General features: G+C 37.9%; 1 long non-coding RNA gene across 2 annotated transcripts in view; it reads right to left on the minus strand.

Moving 5' to 3' along the window:
• LOC145613982 (uncharacterized) overlaps positions 1 to 8,302 on the minus strand; it is a 29,439-nt gene extending 21,137 nt beyond the window's left edge. The window contains exons 1-2 of one of the 2 annotated variants that reach the window (XR_014107034.1): positions 7,946 to 8,271; positions 7,625 to 7,850 (exon numbers count right to left, since the gene is read on the minus strand). This is a non-coding gene — a long non-coding RNA (uncharacterized LOC145613982). Of the gene's footprint in view, positions 1 to 7,420; positions 7,851 to 7,945 lie in introns of those variants that run through there. The other variant, XR_014107033.1, reaches the window with a different exon arrangement.
• Positions 8,303 to 20,146: the final 11,844 nt, after the last annotated feature.

Raw genomic sequence — 20,146 nt, forward strand, 5'->3', positions numbered from 1 at the left:
GCTCATTTCGTTCCTGAAATAAGAGCATAAAATGAGTCAATTTTCCGGCATCTAATACCTTATAAATTGCTTATTTTCAAGTGTGTAGATGATACATGAGATTGAGGCTATCTTTCCTCTTGCCTCGTCTTCCAGATACGTGCTACATTCTCTTTTGTAGTAGTCTTGCTTACTACAATAGAAGCAGCGCATCTTTGCCTTGTTTTTGAACTCCTTTTTCTTGAGCCTTAGAGCAAATTTAGCCGCCTTGCAAAAATAGGTTTTCTGGAGCTCTTGGACAACTTCCTTAAAGGACAGTTTGTTCCGATTGTTGGTAAGTCGCATCTTAATTGCAATGTATCCCGAGTGGAGAGAGCTTAAAAGCATATGAGCCGCTTGCTCATCCTCCACCGGTTTACCAATCAGTTCCAGATGGTTAAATAACCTTGTCATCTTTTGCACATGGGCTTGAAGTGGCATCCTAGGTTTAAGTCTTGCACAATAGACCCTAGCCCATACTACTTGCCTTTCTTTGCTAAGACATCCATTTTGCGGTGGCTTTATCCTCATGTTAGAGAATGACCTAGTCACTTCTTCCACGAGTCCATCATAGTTTCCCTTATCGCTCTTTGTTACCCTCAAATTGACAATATCTTCTAGAGCCTTGAGAAGTGCATCCGCAAGGTAGTTGGAGAATTTCTTCTTCCACTGTTCCGTAATGGAGTTTGCCATGAGTCGAGAGACTCTCTTGCAATCATAACTCCACACCTCATGAGCCATATCGCTCATAATCCCTTCTGAGTAGAAACTCAAGATGGGAGTATCCAAGATATGCTCTAGGTAGCAATTGCGGAGGGTCAAACAGAGTTCCTCTTCCCATTCCTTGAAGTTTACCAAATTCAAGCTAAATGATAACTTCTCGGGAAGTTCTGGGAACATAAGATTGTTGTCGATAGTTGAAGACATGATTCTACATTTGAAAGAATTTGAAATGAAAAACCATTCATGATAATTAAATAAGATTGAATTCATGCATTTTTAATCAAACTTATTTAAAACATCTTATTCACACATTTAAAGTTGTCCCCAATTTGGTGAGAATAATTCGATTCCAAGATCCAAAGAAACAAAGAGTGGTTAAGCATGCTTTGGCTTGTCTTAACACTCAATCTCCTAAGGTAAGCAACGCTTTACTAATGGCTCCAAGCCACTCTTGATTGAATAAATCGTCGCATCAAATGCGCTCTCAACAATTTATTCACTTTGCCACGACATATTAGGACTCCATCACTCATATCGTTGAGTACAACAAAAACCAACATGCATACCCGGTATGCCTTACACTCTTAAGAGAGGAAGTGATGCCTCGCTTTGGCGTAGCCCACCACTACCCTCGTTCGGTTGGTAAGTGTTGTTTTGGAATGTCAAGTTTTACTCAATATTTAGGGACCTACGGTTTCTATGTTAGTTGATTTAAGTGAACTTAATTAATCATCACAACATATAACATATGTATCGAAAAACATAAATATAGATGTATTGGGCAACTAGCATGACCCATTGAGATCTTCAAATCTTTAAAAGGTCTTCATTTGCAACTTCATGGCTACGTCTTCCAAGAACCTCCATCTTCAAGACTTGGCCATAATTAAATGCAACTACTAGAATCTACGATTAGGACTAATCTAAATATTAAGGTACAAAAATACTCAACGGTTCGCAGACCGTATTTAGATTTACAAAAATACATCACGGATCGCAGTCCGCCTTTTTTATTCTAATCGGGCCCCACTAGTTTCCATTTCATAAAATATGTACGTGAAAGAATATAAATTCCATTCATCCATTCACTAGTTGTGAATGGCCCATGCATTTTACAACGATAAACAACTAAAAATCCATAAACACGCGTGAGCTAGTAACTAATCTACATGGTTAATCCCATTAACACGCCTAATTTAAATTAGTCAAAGTTGTTTTAACCGGTTATGTTAATAAGCGCAATTAACATTTGAAGCTCCCACTAAATTCCCCATCCAATTTAATTAATCCAATTAATTAAGCCGATAAAACCCAAAATTTGTCAAAATAAATTTTGCCAATGCCGCTCAAAACTGAGGCTTAGCCTCCAAAATTTACCAAAATAAGTAAATTAAATTAGATGAATAAAATAATTTAAACGACAATTTAAGCAAAAAGTACTTAGTCCAAAGTGTCTAAGTGCCCAACACTAAGACATGGAATGCTCAAATTTCACACAACCGTTTGATGCTCAATGAACGTGGGAATGGGCCCGATGTCGCTAAGCGTTACACCCCCCACATCAGCGAACATTCACACATCAATAACGTGGCCCTTGTTGGCCATGTTAAACGAACTCATTGCACTACATTGCTTCGCAAGCAACGTCTACGCATATCCCTAATTACACGACGCATGCACCAAGTCCCAAGCCAAGCACCAATGTGCTCGTGCTTGCACCAGCCGCAGCCAGCCAAGCAAGCCAGCACGCACAGCGCGCACAACACCATGTTGCTGCTGTGCCGTGCTGCTGCTTGGTGCTTGCTGGCGCGCCATGCTGCTGGCAGTAAGCATCACCCACGCATGGGCTTGAGCGCAAGCACGAGGCACCATCCTTTGCTAGCCAAGGGATGTTCTTACCTCGTTTTGCATGCCATAGCCTCGGGATTTGATCCCAATTTTGCGTGACATAATTATTAATTCTAAATCAATTTTAGAACTAATTCATTTGAGCAAAATGAAAAATTTTAACAAGTCTAACTTAAATAAAATTTTCAAAGTGCATGTAACCAAAATAATTCCCAAGAACCAATCTTTAATTAAATTGGTTTAACTTAGTGCAACAAAATAAGAGGGAAATTACTCAATATTAATTTAATTAATTTAAATTAACCTTGAGTTTTTGACAAAATAAGAGGGAGTTGGAAAAAATGAACATAAGTTCAATAAAGATTCCAACTTTAATACTTGTGAATCCTTGAAAAATTATATCTTCCAATATAAAGATAAACAATTTTCTATCACAAAGTTTCAAAATTTATGATTCCAATCAACTAAAAAATGATTAAACCAACAAAGTTTAAAAAAACCAACAATTTCACACTTAACAGAATTAAAGATTGAATCTTTAATACTTGGAAGCCTAAAAGAACAACAATTTCACACTTAATGCAATTAGTTTGCAATTATGTGAAAAATAAAACCAAGCTTTCTAGCACAAATTACTACCAAGTAATCATGCCTAAAGAGGTTTAAAGATGCATATAAAATATGTATTGAACCAATTACATAACTACCACAAATATGCAATTAATTTTCAAAGTTAGAAAGACTTAAAATTTTTCGTAAAAACAAAAAAACCTCGAAAATTGCATTTCTAGTCTTTTTTGGCTAAAAACCGTATCCTAAAAGAGTAAAACCATTTCCAGAACACATTTTCCACCCAAAATTCACTAATTTTGAGTCAAAATCTGGGTTCGGGGCTGAAGATAGCTTAAATACGAGGTTAAAATAAATAAAACGAGTTACTAATCTAATTAGCACTTCAAGACCAGAAAATTAAGCCATAAAAAATACCTTGAAAAAAATATTATGATTTTAAAAATAAACGAGCGTGGCTCCGATACCGTTGTTGGGGTTTGGTAAGTCCAACTTATTGCGGAAACTAACATGACCCAAAGAACTACTTGCAATTAATAAAACCATAAAGCATAAATAAATTAATCACAAGATTAAGACAAGATAATTACCTTTGGAGCGTGCTTCGCCCAAACAAAACGGGCTCTTACTTAAAAAGCAAGCCTCAAAAATACGACGGCCACCTACGATAGTCCACCCACAACCCAACCACCGAAAATGGTTCTATGGCTTGGAGTTAGCAAGGCCCGACCAAAAACCCGAGTGATTAATGAGTTCAAAGGTTTTCACAATGGTGATGCCTTTTTCAACTCTCACTCAAGTGTTTTTCCCAATATCCCAACTTGGGTATTTATAGGTGTAGGGAATAAATTTCAAGCGTTAATCCCCTTGCTTGAACCCCACTGTGATCATACATTAAAGTACGGTGGCGTCCAAAGGGAAGGAAGATAGAGCAAAAGAGTCGCCAACAAGTTTTAGGAACTTGTAAACCATTCACGAGGTGAAAGTTACACCCCTAAACGATCCAAGAGATCGTCAACTTCAATAGGTCTAGAACCATGACTGGTAGTTCGGGGATGAAGGTACAAATCCAACCAAAAAGAGATTGAACCTGCCCTAATAATAGGCCTCTACTTTATTCTGATCGTATTCATGTGCGCTTTCTGACTAACATGCAATCAATAGGATTACCCTAAACCTGTTTATCTATGTTGGTTGAATATTAATGCACAAATAAATCTACTATTGGCGATCACATGAAATTATAATCACATTAACCCTAAACAAGATTATTAATTATCTTATTAAGCGTGATTACAAATACCAATTCCCTTTAAACATGCATAAAAGGTGTGATCAAGCAATAAAAATAAATAATATCAAGCAACATAATAATAATACTAATAATAATAATAATAATAATAATAATAATAATAATAATAATAATAATAATAATAATAATAATAATAATAATAATAATAATAATAATAATAATAGTAATAATAATAATAATAATAATAATAATAATAATAATAATAATAATAATAATAATAATAATAATAATTAACATAATCATATTAACGCTAAAGCATAATAATAGAAAGATCATAGGCATGATACTAACAAGAGTAATAACAAACCCTAGCATGTCACTAAGCAATAAAAATCAAATCTTTAGCCCTTACATGATACTAGCAATCATAAATATTAAGAAGAACATAGGAAGCATCGTAACAATTATATTTAATAATTGAAAGAGATTTTGGGACCAAACCCTCAGAAATTAAACATTTCACGTCTAGGGCGAAGGCAACTTCGAATATGGCTAGGTGTATCTAGATCTTGTGATTGCGGAATTTTGTATGTAAAAGCAAGTTTAAAGAAAAAGAAAGAGATGATGAATGATTAAAAGAGAATAAGAGAATTGATGAATGGTTGTAGGTGATTATAATTGAAAAGCTGGTTGTTGATGAATCAAAACGGAGTTTTTAATACGTTATTTATAGAGAAATCAACCTAAAAGATAAAATATCAAAATAGAGCATCTGGCGCACCTAAAACAGAGCTGGCGCCAACAACAGCTAATTGGCGCCAGGCGCCAACACTAGCGCCAGGCGCCAATGCCAGCGCCAGGCACCAGTTCCTAGTGCCAAGCGCCAATGCGTGATGTAAGGCTCTAGTCCTGTTTTTGACGCGTTTCGAAAATCAGATAAATTTGCCGTACTGGAGGATAAAATCGTATCTTTTCCTCGAAAATTCTTTTTGATTTTAATTAAAACTCTTAAAAGTCAACAAAAGTTAATTTATCAATGCTAATTGAATTAGGAATGAAAAGAACCTTCTAGAAGACTAAAACCATTCCTAATTTCATTAGGAATGATAAATCGTATTAGGCCCTCCCCTAGATCATTGGGCAGCATATAAGGCTCAAACCGGGCCCAGTTTAGTAAATTGGCTGTAACTTCCTCAATATTCATCGAAATTGGGCTTATAATATATCGTTGGAAAGCTCTTGTCAAGCCCCATCCAACTACACTATTATTGGACCCATATTATGGATCAGCCAAACAAGATTGGCTGCTTTCTTTAAAATAAGTTTTCAAAAACAGAGAGAAGAGAAAATAAATTAAAACTATCCGCAACACTAAACTTTCCACACTTTCGCTTCATTCGATTATGATTCGACGCGAAAGGTACTCATCACCGTGTTTGGTTTTAGGGAGACACAAATGGGTGTCTACAATAGGGAAAATAAGAGAGTGAAAAGCTCTCCCATCAATGTGGGAGAATTTGATTTTTCCATTTTATTTTAAAGCTAAAATAAAATTAATAATCAAACTAGCACTAATACAAAAAACCCCTATCGAGTCGTCTCTAAACCATCTTACACATCGCTTCAAGGGCAACACAACAGGCACCGACACAATAGGTACCCCTTTATGCATCGCCTATAACGTGACGCGTTAGGTTGGTTTATGAGTCGCCTTTTCCATTACAGGTGACACGTTAGATTGGTTTATGAGTCTCCTTTTTCATTATAGGTTACATGTTAGGTTGGTTTATGAGTCGTCTTTTTCCTTACAGGCGATGCGTTAGGTTGGTTTATGAGTCGTCTGTTTTTTATGAGGCGACACGTAAAGTAATTTCATGAAAAATATAATTCTTCAATAGCGATGTTTAAAATACAATTTTTTTTCCTTTTCCAAATTCACACTTGCTACTATAAATATAACCTATGTAGGACTTGAACCTACATCTATGTGCAATAGCACATTGCTCTACCATTTGAGCTAATTGGCTTTTGAAAACTTTTATGACAAAACTTCTATAAAACTAACATTATAAATATCAAGATAAACATAGACATCCTAGAATAACAAAGACAAATGACAATAAGCTCCAAGCTCAGCGAAGAAACAACCAAACAGCCACAAAATTCCACTAAGGTTCAATCCAATATACATATTAATTACATATATATACACTATATATCTAAGGTTCAATAGTCATGTCCAAGATTAAATTAATGGAGTTATGATCAAGTCAGATTCTTGGCAAAGAAAAGTTAATTAAAAATATTTAATTATAGAAGATAATCAATTATATTCTCCATCTCAAAGGTCATTGAGGACCAAAAATGAAATAATTAGTAAGAAGTATATAAAATATGGTGTGAGTAAACTAAAGAGCTAAGCAGCAATTGTGCAGAGGGCGAATAGCAAAAGAAAAAAAAGAGCAATCATAGATCAATATAATCATCATTTCACTTCCATGGAAAATAATATTCATCTATCTAGCCTCCTTAATATTCATCAAAGTAATCAAAATGACAGGATCAGAACGACAAAGGTAAACAACAAGAGAAACTTAGAGCAATTATAGACCCGTAAATTTTGCCATTTCAGCATCAGATGATTATGTATACATGCATAAGGAAAAGCAAAAAAATAATGAGTCCACCAAACATAAAAACAACCACAAAAAGACACATAGAGTAACAACACAAAAAGACATGCATCTCTACAAGCCCAAAACCGGAAAACAAAAAATGTGCTGCAAATTTGTTGTCTGATTATGTCAATTAATAACAGAGTATGAATATTAATCAAGTTAATAGCCAATCGATTTCAGAAGTTGTTAAGCATGCATTATACTCACTAGTTTAATGATAATGGCTGCCATACTTCTGCATATCATTAGTGAATTATCCAGAACTTCAGCCTTTCTAGGATTTTCAACCAATACATTGTGAAACATATATTTTTCTAGTATACACCAAGCATTCCAATAACTTTGATACTTAGGTTGGGTGAAAAAGGCATACAACAACTTTGATTTTTGCAACAAAATTACTTCAACAGAAATACGATTGGAAAGTAAGGACTCTATTCAAGAGGAATCAATTACTTCGTATTTAAAAACCTAAAAATAAAAAACCAATAAATTAGGTGAAAAAATTTGGGTAAAAAACACAAACGCTAATTACCTTAGCATACACAAATGCTCAAACGAAATTACAAGGAGGTACGTCGCGGCTGGAGGAGGTGGAAGCACCATGGTTGGAGGTGAAATCTATCGCGGTTGTTGGAGGAGGTGGTAGCCGCTGCTTCTGCTATTGGAGAAGTGGAAGTCGCCGCTATTGTTGGAGGAGATGGAAGCCCAGATCTATACTCTTCACAACCCGTATACATGGATATCTTCAGATCTATAATCTAAACCAAAAAAAAAAAGCAACTACTCCGTAAGATCTAAATATTGCAGATATAATCAACATTAAAAGTTGGGTATTTGAAGAAACTCCTCATACCAAAAAAAAATCAATCGAAACCCAAAAAATCGAAGCACCATTGTCGCCATCGCCGTCACCATCGCAACCACTAGTGAATAAGGAGAGAGAAGAAAGGTGAGAGTGGGCTAGCGGTGGTATAGATGGCAGTGATCTAGTTAAGAATGAAGGGAATGAGTGATAGAGATCAGATATTAGAGATATGGGAGCAAAGAGATATAGAGAGGATGAATGGGTGAGGGAGGCAAGAGAAAATGAGGAGAGAGGGAGAGGCGCACAAGAGGGAGTAAGGGAGATACCCCATGTCAGAAAATAAAAATAAAAACAAAACTGGGCATAGGTGTCGCTTGTAATAGTAAAAGATTATATGCGACTCGTAAAGTAATACTTTATGAGTCACACATAATGAAAGACGAGACGCGTATAGTTTACGTGTCGCCTGTTATAGTGTAGGTGATGTCTATTTCTTTCAACTTATTTTCAGATGTCTTTTTTCTATCCTTAGGTGTCACATACTTTGTAAGAGGCGACTCTAAAACCTTACGCATCACCTATTAATTTGAGGCGACTCTAAAAGGGCGACTTCATAGGGTGTTTTTGTAGTAGTGTAGTAATTAATCAATAAGTGGCAAGCTCATGAGAGAGGTTAGGTAAGGACCATTTGCAGGAGGGGTGGACCAAACTTGCTCCCCAATCCCTCTACCAAAACCGGTCATCACACCCCCTCAAACTTCTCTCATGTCGCGCCACGTGGCACCCACACTTGGTGCAGGCCCAGCAGCGCTAGCATGCGCGCAATGGCCCGGCCATGCTGCTACTAGCTGCTGCGGCATGGCTACTAGCCAATGCGCGCACAAGGCAGCCACATAGCAGCGCTAGCACGCACTAGGCTATGCCTAATATTGTGATGCTAGCCACCATGACCCTAGAACTCGGTTTGTTCAGGGCATTCCGATGCTAGGGGTATTTTTATCTTTGTTGATTTATTATTTTTATGTTTCGGCTTATATTATTTTTGACTCGACTTTCGACGTTCGGTTTCGACGCTCTAAGATCGAATTCCTGACGTCTAAATATTCATTATTCGGTTGACTTATTAATTCATAATTAATTAGTCACATCGGTTTGTTAGTTTCTTTGGTGTAACTCGAAGGGTTTGATAAGTGTCTTTTATGTCACTTTTAGGGGTGTTTATTGAATAGTTTTCCTGCTTATTTTCTATTCATTTAACTCTTTTTATCCTTTATTTATATTATTTTCTTATTCTTGTCTTTTGTCTTTTATTTGAGTTTTTTGGCAATTTTTAGTGTTTTTGTGTTTAGTATCTTTATTTGATTAGTTTTAGTTTATTTTATTATTTTTATTTTATTTGATTTTATTGTCTATCTTTTTTTATTTTTTAGTCTTTAGTTTTATTCTTTTGTCGTAATTTTATTTTAGTTTATTTAGTTTCTTTTGATTATTTATTTTCTTTTATTTGTCTCGGTTTCATCCTCGGGTTTGTTTATGTGTAGGATCGGGTTCAAGGTCCGAGAATTGAGTCAAACAATATGCTCCAAGCTGCCCTAGCTGCAATCAACCACTAAGTTCCTCTACTCCAGCAATAACAACACCCACCATCTCCTCCACACAAAGCGTCACAGCCACGCACGTGGCAGCCACCATCACCCATCAATTCTACTTCCTCACTATCCTACACCACCCCAACTGCAACAGCAACATCAACTGCACAACAACAACCCCTGCACCACCGTCCACCAAAACCCACACCAATCAACAACCAAACACCACGCACACCAGCCCACAACCCCCTTCGACTACCATCCACTAAGTAACAACAACATCAGCTCAACTCACCTCACACCAAGAACCACCTCCAGCCACCAATCCGCCAACAATCACCACCACGATCCCCTGCTCCCTCACGCAAATAAGCCATCAGTCACACCAAACCACTCACCAATTAAACCCCTCAACTAACAGCAGCAAACCACCATCAACCACCCATCAATCCGACTCCAACAACCACCGCATCCTCACAGCACACCACCTCTGCCACCATCTCCTCCTTACTAGCCCACAACTCTACCTATTTAACTCCCCTGATTTCCCTCTCCTCTTCTCACCCTCACGTAACAACAACAACCACCCCAACTCACCTCCAATCTACCTCCGTCATCAACGCAACCCCACAACCACCACCAATCTCAGCCTCCACAGCCGCCGCAACCACCAACACCACCTCACCAATCACAGTCTCACCTACACCAGCAGCGAATTCCGTTCTCAATCACCTCTAACAGAGCAGCCAATTCGCAGCCGCGCAGCCCTGTCAGAAAGCGCACAAATGGAGTCCAAAATAATAGTCGAGACAGTAGCTTTGCGCGACCTCTGCATGACATCTGTGCGGACGCGCAAATGTGGGTCAATCACGAGCTTCTCATGTGATTTTATTGAAAATCGGACGGCCGCGATTTAGTTATGCTTGATGAAGATTTTGCCGATTGATGTCGATGAAGGGTGAAGATGCGTGCGATGTAATTGAGGATGAGAATCAGAGCAACCACGAGAAAGGGGAATTGGGGGTCTGATTGTTTTTGGTGGGATTTGTTTGTTCTTTTTAATTTATTTTTCCTTTCCTTCCTTTTTATTCTTAGTTTTGTCATTTAATTAGTTTAGTTAGTTTTCTTTGTATTTGTCTTTTATTTTCCTTGTATTATAAATACCCCTTTTAGGGTTAATACTCTCTTAACTTTCAATCGAATAGAAACGAAATGCCCCAACAACCCATTCTAGAAATGGAAATTTTTTATGTATGGGGAATAGACTTCATGGGTCCTTTTCCTACTTCATATGGGAATCAATATATCCTTGTTGCCGTTGATTATGTGTCAAAATGGGTGGAAGCTATTGCCTCACCTACAAATGACCATAAGGTAGCAATGAGTTCAAGAAGATAATCTTCCCACGGTTTGGCATCCCAAAGGAAATTATTATTGATAATGGATCTCATTTTGTGCATAGCGCCTTCCACAAGACGTTGAAGAAATATGGAGTTAATCAACGTTTCCCCTATCACCCTCAAATAGTGGGCAAGTCAAAGTGTCTAACCGTCAAATCAAATTGATTCTTGAGAAGACGGTAGCAAGAAATAGGAAGGATTGGTCGGATAAGTTAGATCATGCCTTGTGGGCATATAGGATGGCTTCCAAAACTCTTATTGGCACTACTCCTTACCGCTTGGTTTATGGGAAGTCTTGTCATCTTCCGGTCGAACTTGAGCATTGTACTAATTGGGCTATCAAGAAAATCAAATTCGATTAGGCAAGTGCGGGTGAGCAACGTTGGCTTGATCTCCATGAGTATGAAGAACTTCGATTGGATGCTTTTTATTGTGCAAGTATGTACAAGACTCGTACTAAGGAAGTGCATGATAAACTTATTGAGAAGAATGAGTTCAATGTTGGTGACAAGGTCCTCCTTTACAATTCTAGGATGAGATTATTTCCCAGGAATCTAATGTCTCGTGGTAGTGGTCCTTATGTTCTTCAAGAGGTTTTTCCTAATGGTGCTGTTGAAATATCTCCTTGGGATTTTTCAAGAACTTTCAAAGTCAATGGTCATAGGCTTAAGCGCTACTATGATGGAGTTTTTGTGGGGGTTGTTCATGATATGACTGTTTTTGATCCACCTTGAAGGGTGGAGAATGTCAAGGTAATGACTTTAAACAAGTGCTTTTCAGGAGGCAACCCGAGTTTCTAACCATTTTCTTTAATTTCCTTGATTTTTGTTTTTATTTTGTTGTTTCTATTCTTATTTGATTTCTTTTCTTGACTGTGTTTTTTTTAGGTGGTTTTTTATTGGATTTCAAACAATTTTGGTACCCATTTTGAAGAGAGAGTGCTCAAGTTGATGAATTGGAAGTATGCTTAGAAAATTGAAGATTGGTGGGTTCAAATGGTTGTTCATGAAATCTAGTGTTGAACCCACATTCTTAGGGTTTAGAAACTGCTTGTCTTAACCATCATCATGATCATTTCCCTTGTACTCACCGATTAGCTCACAAGAAGGGATTCGGAAGATCGCATACCCAAAAGGACGTGGGCGCGCGCGACTATGGCGCGAGCGCGCAACACTATGGCACGGTCGCGCTCCCCTTTTCGTTCCTCCTTAAACACACTGACCTTCTCTCTTTTTATCTCTCTTCTTTTCATTTAGTTTTCACTTGGTTTTTATTTAAGCATCATCACCATTTTCCTTCATTATTTTACTACTGAAATTTCACCATTTTTCACATCATCTAGTTGCTTATTACTCTTAATTCCTACTCTAACACTTTCGTTGTCATTTTATCTTTCTTAAAGTTGGGATTTTTGGGTACCCCTTTGGTTTGAGGTTTGTTGCTTGCAATTTGGCATAATTGTGTTTGTTAGTGCTTTGTGTTCCATTTCTTTGTAAACTCTCATCAATCTAAGGTATGATTTCTTCATTTCTATTGATACTTATGATAAATTTTCTACCTTGGATTGTTCATGAGTGTTTAGATTAATTTGGTTATAGCTTCATTATTGTATCCATATTGCCTACTTTCTCCTTCATTTGTTGTGTTAATGATGAAATTTTGGTGATTGTATGAACTTGTGTTTGATGATTTTGCTTGACCATACTATAATTTTGGCACCACCTTTGTTGGAATTATAGTTTGATTATATTGATATGGAAATGTTAATGTGCATAGTTTGTTTTTTATGATGGTTTGGAGTGTTGTTGCTCATGATGCATAATTGTAGCTCATGGTCCTTACTCACTAAAGCATTTTTAAATGATTTTTGTAGAATGATTCCTCTTCGTCAAGCTAAGAGGGCTAGATGCTCTAACTATAAAGAGGTGGTTCCTCCTCCTTCCCACATCTCAGAAACTTATGGAATTCAGTTCACAAAGGAAGAGCATTGGGAAAGATTTGCCAAGCTTTCAACTCGGACACTTTTTTCTACTAGATTCTATGATTCTTCGGCAACTACTTCGTTGGGTATCGACAATGATGTGAGATTTATGGCTCAAAACTTGGTGTGAGAGGAATTCTTAAGCCTTCATGCACCCACTTACTCTCGGATTACTTTTGAATTCCTCTCTTCACTTGAGGTCCTTGAGGAGGACTTGAAAGGTGAAACTTCTCGAAGGATTTCTTTTCATGTTTTCAAAAATTATCATTTGGTGCCTCTTTCCGATTATAATGAGGTTTTCAAGTTTCCAACTCCCAGTGAGGATGTCCCACATGTGTATTCGGCATTCGATGCTTTGCAACGTGATAACAATTATTGTGAGTTCAAGTGGTGGAGGCATATTTCTGTTAAGGACTCATATATTCCTTAATATTCTAAAGCGGCGTCAATTATTTATGCGTCCTTGAGGTATTTTAGCCGACTCCTTACATATGCATTCTTCTCCAAGGATCCCTTAGTGCTAATTGTCGAGAGGCGTTGAGTTGGTTATGGCTAGCGGATAAGCCATTTGAAGAGGGGGTAGCGGTCATTGACTTCGCTTCGCATTTGCTCAACCGTTTCATTGATATAAGAGATGGTATCCATTTCTCCGGAAGTATCCAATTAGGGGGTATGATTACCATTTTGATTCATTCTCTCAACAAGAAGTATGAAGCAATGCTCGAGTCGCTTGTCCCAATCCATGATAAAAGGGAGAAAGCTCCTTACCACTTCTTAAGCATCTATGTCATGATAAATCAACGTATTTTGGAGCGCACCACCAAAGCAAACTTGTACATTTTTAAGTTTACAAGGGCTACGGATTGGTGCCCCATCCCTCACCTCGAGGCTATGGTTAGATGTGTTGACACGCCTCTTCCATGGAGACCTAACAAGGTGCCGATTGATCAAGCCCTCAAGAGAGATCCTTTGCCTAACCTCCGGCATAATCCTTATCTTCCTATTGCTCCCTCTTCATCCCGGGGAGGTAAATCCCTCGGGGAGGTACATCCCTCGGGGAGGTACATCCTCGACCCCTCCCTCTTCTTCTACTATTTCTACTATTAACTTGTCTGTTTTGCATGCGAAAATTGATTCCATAGCGAATGTTCTAAACTGTTCACCTTTGGGGTACGATTTTGTATTAGGCTATGACTTTCATGCTAGGCAAGTCTACGATTTTCATGTCATGAGGGGGGATATCAAACCATATCTTAATTACCCGTACCTACCGGTCCAACAGGGACCCATACCTCAGTGGGAGCCATTTGGTAAGACCGACGGCCCTAAGATGTGTTATCCTTATTAGGAGGGGCCTAATGTACCTCCTCATACTATTAGGGGGACCTCCGCGACCTCATACGATTATAAGAGGTCGGGAGGATGTGATTTTACCTATGATCCGGCTAACCGTAACCGTTTTCCTTCTCCTGAGACTTTTAGCCGTTGGGGGTTATCGGGCGAGCCGGTCCTTGATGATTGGTCCCACCTTTTTGCTAGAGAAAGAGCCGAGAAGGCGAGGAGGTTGAAGGGTAAGGGCCCTATGCTCATGGATGATGTTTCTAGCAAGGTTTCTAGTAATGTTGGTGAGGGGAGTGCTCATTCTACCCCTTACCATAGTGCTCAAAGCTATATCCAATGCTTGTGTGTTTTTCTTTTGTTTCTTTGCCAGCTTGTACCTTGGTTTTAGCTTTTGTGGGGGGAGTGGGGGGGGGGGGGGGTAGCACATTTTTAGCTTTGGGGAATATTCTTATGTCTTATGCGCTTCTTTTGTCTCCCCCTTGCTTCTATGGTTCACTATGGATTTATCTTACACCTGTTGTTTTTCTCTGCTGATGATTTATGCTACTGTCTGTTCCTTGAGATAGTATTCTACTGATGCTTCTTTATTTTGTTATCTGTCTGTTGATTTCTGCTGTTGATGATATATTGATGATCTAGTTCTTGATTTATGTCTTTCTGATGATTGATTGGTCTTTGATTGGCTGATTTTTCTCTCTACTCTATGATTCTCCGTCTCTGTTGCTCTGATCATTTTTGTCACCTATAATGCTGTTTGATTTTGTATGAAAGTTACGAATAATTTTTTTCTGTATATAGCTTTATTTTTCTCTCTTGGTTTGTTATACTTGCAATTGCTCTTAGAGTATCCTAATGGTTTGCGTTTTCTTTCTTTCTTCCTCTTTCGCATTGCTTGGAATACCCGGTGAGATCTTTCTTATTTTTCTTTATTTCTCTTTTATTTTCTTGGAATCATAGTTTAGGATTAGTTTTAAGAAAAGTTGAATGGTTCGAGGATGGATGCTTTCAACACCTAGAGTGTTTGGGATCATTGGCAATCTTGTCATTTGATCACTTGTTTGTCGCTTGGGAATTACATGTTTTACTTGCAATTCGTTCAATTCTTTATTTTCCTTCTTTTCCTTTATCTATGTTTTGATTTTCTCCTTTCTGATCTATAATTTTTCTTTCTTTTTATTTTTGGTTTTTGTTATGTTTTGAGGCTTTATTTTTCATCTTTTTGTTTTTCTTTTGAATTGGACTATATACATCCGATTTTTGCTTTTGAATGAATATCTTCCTGAGTTGTATGGGTATGCACGGTTTGAGAATATGCTTGGTTGATTCTAGGATAGATGTATGCTAAGGTAGCATGTTCTAGAACTAGGAGGATCATGAAACCGGATTCCACTTGTTTGTGGCATGTTGGTAGTTTCTTCCTATGATCGATTTGACACCTATAGTGAGTTTTTGCTACATCCATGTAAGGTTCATCATTTTTCAAGCCTTCTACATATTTTGCATGAGTGGCATGGATCCTTGACTATTGCAGACCTAATCTTGAATCTTGACTTATAATTCTCAAACACGGGACCGAACCATCTAGGGAGGACAAAGGCATCTTTTTGGGGTGGTAATTGTTATTTCTCCAGGTTTTATTTTCTTCTTTTAGTTCTTTGGGTTTACATTTGCCTTCTTTCTAACCATTTGAGCCTTTTCCCTTCTTTTAAAGCCACATCTTTAGAATTTTGATCCTTTTGTTTCTTTTTGTTCCATTTTTTGTTTTTGTGAAGCTAATGGTCATGTTTTTGGAGTTTGTGGTTTATAAGTATGGATATTGGTTCCTTTTGTAAGCAAGCTTGTGTTTTATGAATATTTCATGAATAATGTTAAATGATTGATGGAAAAAGCAGTCGTAAATGTAAAAAAGGCAAGTACTTAATAAATGCAAAATTTGTAAAAGTCGTCCTAAGTCAAAGAGGCATGGACATTTGCTTTAAAAAATTTGAAAATAAATAATGAAAAAAAAGAATTGAAAATGAGAAAATTCCAAAAATATTTTGATGTGACTCTTTTCCCTTTCATGCATTGAGGACAATGCTACCTTTTAGCTTGGGGGAGAAGCGTTTACGCTTTTTTATATATATATGCTATTGGATATAGCTTTGAATAAGCTTGGTGGTGTTAGTTTGTTTTTGTTTGGTGACTTCTCGCTCTTGGTGTTGAGATTTGGGCAATCTTTGCTTCATCACCTAGGTGTACCACCAAATTTGAAAATTTTATCCTACCCCTAACCTTTTACGTTACAACCATTGGGAAAGATCTTTCGACCTAGAGGTTGAGTCAAATTTAAAGGGAGGGAATTATGAATTAAAGCCTAAAGAGAGGGGATGTTTAGTCAAGATGTTGTGTAGCCAAAAAAATGTGTTCTTTTCCGGTTCCTTCGAGGAGCTATTGGGATGCTCATTAGAGGGAGATTTGAGATTACAGGAAGAACGCAGTAAGATTGAACGGGATGAAGGTGAATTGTGTTAACTAGTTCTCTATGCTAGCATACTTTATGTTTCTATCAACCTAAAATATCTTGAAACGTGCATACCCCTATTTGCTTAAGAAAGATGTTTATTCATTTGAAATTTGGTCATTTTGTAAAGTCCAATTCGTAAAGGTTTCAATTTTGTTTTTCTTTCTTTTACTTTCCTTTTTGTTGTTTGCCTCATGTATGTTAGTGGAGAGTTAGCTCTTAGGAAATCTTTACAAGACCTTACTCGTCCTCATAGGCGACTTTTGGGTTTAAAGGGCTTGTTGTAGCTAAAAACAACTGTGATTCCTACGTTAGTTAGTCTTAGTGTATATTCCCGTCTTATGTCTTTCTTATTCTTTTTGAATAAGTCTTTCATCCTTATTCTTTCTTGCTTTGTTTTGATCGAGAATGAGCAAAAGTTTAGCTTAGAGGAATTAGATGAGTGTCATTGTTTGCACTCATTTGGTTCTTTTTAGGGTGAATTTCATGTTATTCTATAGCTCTTTTACATAAATTTTCCTTGATTTTACTCTTTATTTCTTTTAGATTGCATTTTCTTATTTGGTTTTCTTTCTTTATGCATTTCTTGGTTTATTTTGTTATTTTCTCTTTTATTTGCTTATTTTCCTTTATTTTTAAGGGTAAGGTCGTTATCCAAGTTTCCCGAGGCCTCTTCCCAATTTCGGCATTGATTAGGATGTCTAATGTTCTCCATTTGAAGCTCAAGAATGGAGAAGTGAAAATTCCTAAAGTCCTTAAACTGTGCATTCAAGTTGTGGGGGCATTATTTCTAGTGTTGAACCCGCAAACATGGAGTTTAGAAACTGCAAGGTCCCGTGTTCATGAAAATATAAAATCGAGTTTTACAATAGTGTCGCGTGAAAGACTTTCAGTTGCATTGCCTATAGCAGCGCAACTAAATTACTTGCGCCAGGATGCCGCGCGCAACTTATCATCATACGTGCGACACTTGCTGTGGAAGAATGCTTAAAACCCAAATTGCATCCATTCCTTATAAATAGGGGCTTAATACGAGGCTTAAACACACAGAAATTAACCTAAAACTCTAACGGAAACTCTTTTGTACTAAGGCTACCAAACCCTTTTGTCCTAAACACAGAAATTACTACGATGGAGGTTCCCGAACGAGAAGGAGTTCATAAGTGTTCTAAACGAAGATCTAGCAAAGAGAATTTGTAAATTCCTGAGCACTTAGATTAATCACATCTACTTTTTTTTATTTAAAAGAACCTTAATCAATAAAATAGTGTTGTTTTGACCACTTTAAAAGGATATTTAATTAAAAAATTCAACATAGTATCTTGCGTTATATAAGATTGGAATTGAATAATTAATTGATTGATTGATCACTTAAGCAAAGGAGAACCTTGATTACTTTTGCTGCTTTCACGAATTTGAATTAAATAAAGAATAACGACTTTGCAATGTAATTCGTACGTGATTGATGCATGTAAATAGAATTAACTATCATAGTTTTAGGTATCGTGTTGCATATATTGTTTGGTGCTGAAATTGTGAAAAACGAAGAGCTAGTAGAGGTCGCACTAGGGGTAGAATAGCTAGTGGAGGCCGCACTAGGCATGAATAAACTTACAATTTGTGCTAATTATCCCATGAACTCCACATGGGAGAAAGGCATGAACGAGGTTTTTGAGTTTTCCCAAAACTAATTGGCGACTCCTACTTGTTTCTTACAAAAAAGCGTAATGATAGATTCAATTTTAATTCAAGGTCCCTCAAACTGTCATGAATTCAAATCCTAATACACCCTAAAAAGTTTAAACTCCTAGGCTTTTAAAAGGACATGGGCATTTAAGGAAGGATCCCCTACGATGGGAACACCCTCCTTACAACGTGTGTGTTCTATATACGTCTTAGCCCCGGAAAATATAAGCTCTATCTACCAAACAATGCTCACAGCAGTAAGGGTTCATACGAGTTATTAAATCCACCCAAACCATGGATTTGAGTTCGATTTCATCATGAACTCGCGGAGCCGCCTGTTGGCGTACACCCTTAACGGAGGCTGCCTTTCTAACGCGTCCTAACTCTTAACCATGGTACCCTTTAACACTCAAATCATGACCAATAGTGTTGGGGTTTGGTGAGTCCGACTCACAGCGGAAACAACCCAGACCCAAGGAACCACTCGTAATTAATAAAACCATAAAGCATAAATAAATATACAGAAGAATAAGGAAGAAAAAATCATACCCTTGAAGCGAGCTTCGCCCTCTCAAAACGGGCTCTTACTTGAAAGCCTTGAGCACTGCAAATGCCGTTCCTCCAACGGTATCCACCCACAAAGGACGAACACGACTTTTTAGGTCCGCTACCTTGGAGTTAGCAAGGTCCGACCAAAACCCAAGTGTTAGTGGAGTTTAAGAGTTTTTCCAAAATATGGAATGCTCTTTCTAACTCCCACTCAAGCACTTTACTCCAAATCCCAAGGTTGGTATTTATAGAGGAAAGTATGAGTGCAAATTTCTATCCCATCAATGTGGGATCATGAAATTCCACTAATTAATTTAAAGCTAAATTAAATTAAAATTGCAAACTAATAATAAATCTACAAGTGGCATTACCATGTGAAATGGGTTAGTGAGGACCACATTAAGAGTAGGAGACCATACTTGCTCCCCACTCAATACTCTCCTTGTGCCACATGTCCTTACCCACTTGCTCCCATATTCCTCAAGCTTCCCCATAGTGACCGGCCCTATGGCCCAGCCACGAGCCCAGCCCCGCACCAAGATGCTGGCTGCTGCTGTGCGCGCAAGCCACACACTTGGTGCGGGCTTGCTGCTGTGCGTGGCTGCTAGTGCGTGCGCTGCTAGCACGCCTAGCTTGCAGCAGCTAGCTGCTGCACGCACCACGCGCACGCGGCTGATAGCTGCTGTTGTGCGTGGCTGCTAGCACAGTGCGCTAGCACGCACCTAGCAAGCCATGCTAGGCTCGGTTTGGTGCGCTTGCTAGCCACCTATGCTAGGACATTTTTGCCCCTAACATTCGGATGCTCGGGGCATTCCGATGCTATGGGTATTTTCGTATTATGGTCGATTTATTATTATTTTGCGCGTCTCGTCTTTTTATTATTTTTTACTCGACTTCCGACGATCGGTTTCGACGCTCCAAGCTCGAATTACCGACGTCTAAATATTTAACACTCGGGTGAAGAATTAATTTCTTCCGAATTAATTCGTCGAGTCGGTTCGTATATTTTGCTTGGGTGTGACCCGAAGGGTTCAGTCAAGATTAAGCTGTAATATTAATTATATTAATATTACTGATCGGAAGCGGCCTCCACCAAGGCATTCCGATCACTTAACCTTACTGAATATATTAGCTTTCTAATAATTCTGAACCCGCTATCAGAATATTACAATTGTTCGAAGGACACCATTCCTTTCAATC

This window comes from Chenopodium album, chromosome 3 (assembly GCF_948465745.1).
Source record: "Chenopodium album chromosome 3, dcCheAlbu1.1, whole genome shotgun sequence".
NCBI classification, from domain to species: domain Eukaryota; kingdom Viridiplantae; phylum Streptophyta; class Magnoliopsida; order Caryophyllales; family Amaranthaceae; genus Chenopodium; species Chenopodium album.